The sequence below is a fragment of the Nicotiana sylvestris genome, chromosome 12 (genome assembly GCF_000393655.2).
Source record: "Nicotiana sylvestris chromosome 12, ASM39365v2, whole genome shotgun sequence".
NCBI classification, from domain to species: Eukaryota; Viridiplantae; Streptophyta; class Magnoliopsida; order Solanales; family Solanaceae; genus Nicotiana; species Nicotiana sylvestris.
In genome coordinates, this window is record NC_091068.1 from 99,483,539 (window position 1) to 99,492,573 (window position 9,035).

Below are 9,035 nucleotides of genomic sequence, written 5' to 3' on the forward strand. Positions count from 1 at the left end.
TTTAGTAACAAAAAGAGCGAGATTCCCGCAACGATCCGAAGATCCCGGCATAAATTCCGGAACGGATTTGTACATGGCGATTAGACAGCTGTCCAATAAGATTTCCTACTAGAATTAGAAGTGTACCTTATTTAGGACTCCCATATTATATAAAGGGGAGCCCATTCATTTGTAACACACGATTCATTGACAAGGGAATATAAATTTTTCACTTTCTTGCTTACTATTCGTCAGAGTTGCCTTATAATTTTGTTGTTCTTACTAACCTACCTCGAGGCCACCATAACTCGAGGTCAAGACTTAGCTTGCACACTGGTTTGACTTGTTTTACTTCTACAATTTAGATATTTCATTTTTTGTTTATCAATTGGTATTGGACTAAATCACGTATCTTTAAAACCATAATATAAGTTTAATTGTTACTCAGATTTTAGGGTAAACAGTTTGGCGCTCACCGTGAGGCTAAGGATAATAGTGATTGTTTTTGTGCTGATTCCGATAACACACGTTATTTTTACACTTGTTCTTGTCAAGAATTTTTGTTCTCAGGATAAAACATGTCAAATTTACAAAACGCACCTGCACATGGTGATGATGGTCTTAAAATTCACGGGGAAAACGATTACGTAATTGCTCCAGGAGCCGGGGTGCCACTGTCTAATCTCGGAGGAGAGCCGGTTGATCCAGTCGATATCAGTTCACACATTACTTTGAATGCGGATTTAGGCGCAGACCCCGAAGGGAGTGTACGTAGGTAAGGCCGATTTGGAGGCCAAGGAACACAGGGTGTAGGAGATGAGGAGTTAGTCTCCAGGTAATATTCGAAATGCCATAGGCTTAGTAGGTTGCTATCGCTCAGCTTCAAAGTCAACATAAAACTCCGAGTGTGGTCGAACCTGAAATTACTCACTGTACCGAGCAGGTGCAGAAAGGTCGAACGGTAATGGATCGGGACTGATCCTGCTATTATGAAGATGCTCGAGGTGCTCACCAATAGAATCGAGTCGGGAGAGAAAAAAATCAAAGATAATAACAAAAAAGTGGAAACATCAACTCCCGAGTTGATTAAATATCAAGGGCACTCCTGATCTTAAAAGGTTTGGATGCAAAAAAGTTCGTGCAAAAGCCATTTTCTCATAGCGCAGCTCCGAACCTCATTCCTAAGAAGTTTCGTATGCCGGATATATTTCTATTTCTATTATATAGAAAAGGGAAGGTGGTCGACCAAGGGTATATATGTAATTTCAGCAGATTTAACTTGAATTTTTATTGCTCATAAGTCATAAAACACGCGTCCTTCCTGATATTCTTCATCTAGAATTCTCTATTTCTCTATAGCTCAGTTCTCCAACTAGCTTTCTTTCACTTTTTTAGTTTGTCCAGTGGTCTATCATTTGAGCTTCTATCTTTTTCTTATTTTTGTTATACCAATGCGGTATCCCGGTGGTTAATCTCTTCTTACCCATAGTTGAAGACAGAGATGAGTAAACGAGGTATGTGCCAATAACTTTATTTCTTTTCAGTTCTTTAGACTACTACAAAGGGAATTGTTCAAGCATTTGGACTACTTCTCTTTTTAAATAAATATAAAATAGAAGATCGAAATTCGACTCAAGGTGGTGGAATTGGTGACAGATTGTGCTCTTGATATAGGCGGTTTAATGAATTGAGATGAAATCAGATTTCGAATGCAACTGTATTTCACAATTTGGGATAAAGTTGTGTGCTACTGTAATATCTGTGCCGATCAAAGAAAACGCTCACATGATTCTTGCCGGATAGAGCACTCTTGGAGCTTTCAAACTTCTGAATTGGAATATTGTGGTATAACCCCTTAAATTGCTATTTTTAAATTGTTTCTGTATTTTCATTTATTTTCTTTATTTATTATATTAATTAGTTAAAGATTGATTCTCTGCTAATTTTGAGGTGTAACCCCTTTGAAATTTTGATTTCTTTTGAGGTATATAACTGGTGAAATTTTTGATAATCGCTGATTGAAATTTTGATGTATAACCCCCTTTTTTAGATTTGTCTACATTGCCCGACTGCTTTGCGCATTGGTTCCTCATCTATGCTCTTATAGTCTCGTTCTTTCCCTGACCGAGTTTTCTCTTTTCCATTATTTCTCTTTTATTTTATCTTCAAAGCCTCCTCTTGAATGAGGGTTGAAATTGATTCGTTGATCCGAAATGACAACTTTTTACTTTACTTCCTTTATTTGTTATTTCAACTATTAAAACATTTTATAATGTGCTTTCGTTGTCAATATAATCGATGTGGAGTATGGGAATTTAACATCATAAAGGTGATAACTTGGTAATTAGTTTTTGAATCACTTTATAGTTTACCGGAAAAAATAAAGGAGGGGGGGGGGGGTATTTCAGCTTGCACCTTTAATGTACTAACATACATTAGCTCTTGTCAGCTAAGGCAGCAGGAAGAATGTGTAGAAGGTTATGAGACTAAAAAACTCCCACGGCATGATTGTTTTGCTAGAAACTTCATTATGACCAGCTGAACAATAAAAGCTTAAAAAGCATCGAAAATTAATCAATAAAACATCATGAAAACTAGATATGGCTGACCAATCGCAGCAGGAGCAACATCAGGAATGCCTTTGAAGAAGGATTCTATTATGTATGTCCGCATTTAGATTGCATATGCTTAAAAATTCACTACTAACTAACTAGAAAAGGATTTTCTGACTTCAAGCAAATATATATGAATAGATCAACCTGTTAACTTTGAGCAACCATCTTATAGTAGAATTTGTTTAATTCATTTCAGATGTAATTGAAAGCACAAGTATTGACATATTTTACTTTTCCTTTATTTTCTTTGGCACGTCGTATAATTCTAATTCGCTATCTGAATTACAAAAAAAGGAATAACTTACCAGTAAAATTATAGAGTAATTAGAATAGTTAAAGAGGAGAATGATACGTGGGAAGAATAAAATATGTTCTTAATCCATTTGAAATAGATCTTAGAGTCAAATAATATTTCAAACGAAAGACTCATCAACTGAGATCTTTCTCCAAAAGATATTAACCAGAATATCTTCCTATGATTCTTTTTAATTCAACTGAAACATTTTCCAAAGAATTTTAAGGAAAATATTGCAGAGGTCATAGAATTTGGCAAAGTGGACGGTTGACAGTTACAGTGGTGGCAATTATAAGGAATGCATCTGTAAGTTCATGTGGAAAAAGCATGATAGAAGTCACACTTCTTGTGCTTTCCCTATGAACACGATTCTCCCTTTGGGGTGAATTTCTGCAACTAACAAGAAAAGGTTAATATTCATTTAAATGCAAGAACTATTTTTAGTAACTATTGTTATTAAAAATCATTCAATTCTCTACTTGCTGATTTTTCTTTCTGATCCATTCTAAATTTTTAGGTGTGCAATGATGGAAATGCGTGCCTGGTCTATATGAACTAAAAATCCCAGGTCAGTCAATAGAATTTCAAGGTTTTTATTCTGAGATTAATATCATCACTTTCTGTATTTCAATTGCTGATGACATAGATGCACTAACTTTTGTGGATCAATTGATATGGTGTGATAAAGTTAAAATAACACGTTGGTGGAGCTTTTTCTAAAAGTAATAAATGTAAGTTGTCTTCCTACAATATCATGATAGGTAACAATCGGAGCTATTTATAAAGTCTGTGATGGAAATTAGGTATGACTCTTCAAGAAAGAGTTGAACGCCTACATTTGTGTTTTGGGGTAAAGATTGCTCAGGGCCTTCTGAGCAAGAACAAAAGCCATAATCAAAAATAAGTTAATAGAATTTAGAAACTTCTGATCGAGCCAAGCGAGGGCTCAAGGAGAGTTAAACATTAAAAAAAACTTTTGACTAACTTATAAAAATGTGTGTGACATTACTTTTGTTTGTTGATAACTTTGGAGTTAAGATGTAAGCGCTATACTTCAAATGAGAAACTAAGCTCTTATGAGAATTTAAAAGTTTTATTTGTAAGGCCACAGGAAAGAGGAATTTTAAAATTTTCATTTTCTTGGAAAAGCATGGTTCTTCTGAGTGCTTGATTCTGTTTCTAAGTGAATTTTGGTAAATGGTACATGTTGACATGTGTGAAGATCAATCTTCTATTGTCTCATCCGGTGCTATATACATATTCATAAGTTTTATCTGCACCTATTTTCATAATTATGATTGTCTCATTCCTTTTGTTTCTTTGTCATTTGGGTCCTCTCGATTCCTTTTAAAGGTTAGCCATGATAACTATATTGTAGGATAAATTGCTTTCCATCTACTGAGTATGCTATTCTTGGTTTATTTGTAGGTTGTGCTTGATACTTCACTTCAAAGATTGGTAGCTCAACTGAGTTGTTTTTAAGAAAAAACTTTGAGATGCTTGAGTGAAGAAAATTTAATCAGATGAAGTTTAGGGTGACATAAGAGACGCAATGTGACGTTTTTCATTAGTTAAACGATTTTGGTTGCAAACACTTGTTCCTTTTACGGAAAGTGAATGCTATAGCTTTTCACATTTTTGTCTCTGCACAAATAGAACGATCTTTTGTATTTCTACGGCACAAGATGATGTGATATATTTATCTTAACTTAGAAATTATTATTATTATTATTATTATTATTATTATTATTATTATTATTATTATTATTATTATCGCTAAAACAACTGGATCTTTCTAGCACATAGTCATCTTGAAGACCGTAGAACTTTAGTTTTGTCTTAGTGAATTCTTGTTGCTGTGCCCTTCTCTGTCCTTTTGTTTCTCATTTTGTCAGATCTATATCTATATATATATAAAAGAGAGTAATAAAAAAGTGAGGTGACACCTCAAGAAACTCACTTATCTTTTTCTCCTTTTTTGGGCTTTTCCTCTAATTTTTTATTAAGTTTAAATGTCTTATTTTCTGTGTTCCAACTTGGAGAATTTAAAACGTTGCAATAATTAAGCTAATGGTTACAACGATTGAATTGATACTAAAATGGGTCATTAAAGTTGCAACCATTGAATTGAAATAATGGGTCATTAAAGTTGCACTAGTGCCTCTTGGCTTGCAGAATAGCCTTTCCATATTCCAAGCTTAAGTTTTAACTTTCACAAAAAAAAAAAAAAAATTAATCCGATAGTTACTACATTATTATGTTGAGTTGATTGCATCTAAAAGTCAAAAGAACTTACTACGCTTCTTGAGAAGAATCTACATCTAAAGAATTGAGAGAAGATAACGCAATAGCTGAAGAAGAGAAGGTGCTTGCTTAACAGAAAAAAGAAAACTAACAAGGCAGCGAAACTGGTATGGGTTTACTACATCTATTTTGAGTCCGTTTTCTTTATAAATCAAAATGTAGGACTCTCTTATGAGTCATTCTATATTTCACATGTTTTCCTTCTCCATTCTCATCGGTACTTCCCAATGAGCAGTTTATGGCTGTAATAACGTCAGAGGTAATAATCACAAATTGTATCATTTTATTAATTTCATGTTTTTTGACAAAGAATGTCTTTAATTTGACGATTTTTGGTTACTTAACTTTTTGATATCCTACTCTATGGCAAATATTGAAAATATATGCGACATTGTCATCAAACATCAATAGACGACACAAACCTGATAATTAGTAAATATGATATCGTGAGAGGTGGAGTAGAAAGGAACTTTACCAAGCCAATTGAGTGACTTATTCTTGCAATAACTTTATTCTGCCTACAATGTTTAGGTTATCTTTTTGTCAAGGGCTACTTGAAATGTTTGCCTTTGTCATTGAAGAAGAAGTTCACTACATGCATGTTTGGCACAATATTTGATTATGAGTGATGGTGAAGAAAAAGAAGAAAGAAAGGAAAGGGAACTCCATGTTTTAAAGTTTTAAAAAGGAAGAAGGGACAGATAAATAAGTACTCAAGTAAGAGAAATACATTTAGTTGATTCTTTTTTTTCTTCAATTTCTATTTTTGTAATTATCTCTTTTTTCTATCCTTCTCTTTTACTTCTTTGATTAATTTTTATTTGAGAGAATTGAAAAACGATCAACTTTATGAAACATATGTATGAACAATTAATACTTCATAAAAAATAAAAAATAAAATACAGAAAAGAAGCCTTAGAGAAAGAAAAGAATGCAATCGATATCATAGATTCATATTCCTAGATTTTTGTCTTATCATTTTTTCTCTTTTTTCATTAGTTCTTTCTTTAAAAAATTGTGTTTTCCTAATTCAAGTAACATGTATTTATCTAAATAATTTTAAAGGAATCGTTTCAAAACCAAGGATATTCACAATTTGTCCCGTTAATTTTTTTATATATATATAATATCTAAACAAAATCATGAAAGAATTTTACTGTAATTTTTTTTATATAGTGTTTAAAGAGAATCATGAAAAGAGAGGAAAGATGATAAAATCATGCAAAAATGGTTGATTAGTAAACATTATTTGCTTATAGATATTATAACATTACTCTTTTATGATTTTTTTTTTTCATAACCGTGCAAAGCGCGGGCAAATACATTAGTATAAATATAATTGTGGGAATAGACAAGGTGATTTGACACCTCTATTTGGCCAAGGATCCTATTTATCTTTTTTCTCCTTTTTTGCCTTTTCCTAATTATAAAATGTCAAAAAGTATATCTCATTCATTTCTTTTCCACTTCCCATATTAAAGTCTTTACAAGAAGTAATTACTTATTAGTTATTGTGCATTATAGTGAAGAGTTGTTATTTCTTCAACTATTTTAAATCATATTAGAAAATTTATGTTACACGTTACCACATCTAAAAACGTTTCTTAGTCTGCTCTTCTTCTTTGTAAATGCAGCCTTCCTGAATTCCATATATTCCCTTATTTTGGGTTCCTCTTCTGCGTGCAATTGTATTTTCTTTTTGTTTAACATTTCTTTTGTCCTTGAAACTATTCTTTTTTAACCGGTGAAGATACCCAATGGAGCAGAACAAATTAAATAAGAAAGCTTTGAGAAAGAGAATGAGGACTTGTATGTTATGGACAAAGATGTTTGATCAGAGTAATTTAGTTGGTAAATCAGATGTATGTTTAATTGCTAATTAACTGCTCTTCTCCCTTTTGTCCTACAACGACTTCTCAGCTTCTTTTTCTTTAATGGAAAGAAAAAGTGTGTTTCTACTTTTATGTATATCCCTTTCGTCATTGACCAACAAGTAAAATTACCGGGATGAACTTTTAAACTTCTTTGAATTTTGCATTAATGTTATCATATAGTATAACTTTTTCTCTTCCTTGGTATCCAGATCCCAAACCAAAGGAGATTCTTTTTGCCTTATTTTGTTTATTGAATCTTGTATCAAATAGTTGTCGTCTATCATTCTTTAATTTCTTAGGATGTAGCATTAGTTTATTTTCAATATCGTGGATGGAGTACTTTGGATTCTTTATTTTTGTCATATGCCTCCACTGTTCCTAGCTTTATTAAAAATTTGTCCCCTTTTTCCCTAATAATTTTTAATAGTGTAACACACAATTTTGTTGATATTTTGAACGTGAATGAGTAACACATGACAACGCCTGATATGTAATTAATGAGAATATTTTCAAGTGATTACTTGTAAAAATTATCAATATTGTGTGATTTATCACGAAATACATGTTATCTTCATACATATAAATTTTTATACAAACATTTCAGGAGTATTGATTAGATACTAGAGGATTTTTTTTTTTTTTTGAGGATTTTGTGTAACGACCCGATCAGTCGCTTTGAGCTTTTGCATATCGCCCGCCAGTTCTCGGACATGACTTGCCTCGTGTGGTGTATTATGACTTATGTAAATTGTTTGTGTTGGGTTTCAGGTTAATCAGAATGAATTTGGAAGAACAGTCTCAGTTGAAAGCTTAAAATTTGAAAGGGTTGACCAAAATTTAACTTATGTGTATTTGATCTAAGATGTGAATTTTTATGATTTGGTTAGCTCCATTAGGTGATTTGGGACTTAGGAGCATGATCGGAATGCATTTTAGAAGTCCGTGGAAGGTTAAGGCTTGGGTTGGCGAAATTGAGATTTCGGCGCTTTCCGGTCGATATGTGAGATTTTGATATAGGGGTTGGAATGGAATTCTGAGAGTTCCAGTAGTTTCGTTGTGTCATTTGGGATGTGCGTGCAAAATCTTAGGTTATTCGGACGAGATTTGATAGACTTTTTGATCGAAAGCATAATTTAAGAGTTCTTGGAGTTCTTAGGCTTGAATCCAAAGTTGATTTTGTGTTTTGATGTTGTTCGGAGTGATTTGAAAACTCGACTAGGTGTTAATGATGTTATGGGAGGTATTGGTATGTTTGGGTTGAGGTCTGATGGCTCCGGGTGTGTTTCGGGTGAGTTTTGAGCGAGTACGGACATTTCGAAACTTAGAAATGGATGGGGGCAGAATTGTTAGCGCTGGCCGCGGTAGAATTAGCGCTAGGCGCGCTGGCTTAGTGTTGGGTGCGTAAATGTGACCGCGGCCGCGGTCATGAAGATCTGCAGATCGTCGGTCCAACTTCGGAAGCTCATATCTTTTGATCCACAAAAAATTTTGAGATGATTCAAAAACGAAAGTTGTAGTCCTTTGTGTCTAGTTTCCAGAAAGGTAATTCGCAATTTTGACATCTGTAGCAAAAGTTATGACCAAAATATTAAAGCTTGTCACTGAAGAGTAAGGCCTGTGCGGCCGCGGTTGTGTTTGCACGAACCGCGGTCGTTTTGGTGCAGCCCACGGAGGCTAGAACCTGAGGGGTACCCTATAAATACGAGGTTTTGGGTTTTATTTAATATTTTGACCTAGAGAGCTCGGATTTTGGCGATTTTTCGAAGGTTTTTCAAAAATATCATTGGGGTAAGTGATTTTAACTCAGATTTGGCTAGAATACATGAATCTATCATTGAATTCATCATTTAATTCGTGATTTGGGATGGAATTTGGGAAGAAAATTGTGAAACCTTTCAAAAATGTAAAATGATGATTTGAAGGACCAAATGGTATTGGAATTGGATAATTTTGGATGGTTAGACTCGT

At 33.5% G+C, this 9,035-nt stretch overlaps 1 long non-coding RNA gene across 5 annotated transcripts; it reads left to right on the forward strand.

The window, feature by feature from the left end:
* Positions 1-1,296: 1,296 nt before the first annotated feature.
* Positions 1,297-4,617, forward strand: LOC138884313 (uncharacterized). 5 transcript variants are annotated; one of them, XR_011404482.1, is made up of 5 exons: positions 1,297-1,493; positions 1,636-1,824; positions 3,107-3,298; positions 3,407-3,457; positions 4,318-4,617. It is a non-coding gene; the product is annotated as an uncharacterized lncRNA (long non-coding RNA). The 5 variants fall into 5 exon arrangements; XR_011404480.1 differs by having other exon boundaries at positions 3,107-3,457; XR_011404481.1 differs by having other exon boundaries at positions 3,129-3,457.
* The last annotated feature ends 4,418 nt before the right edge of the window (positions 4,618-9,035 follow it).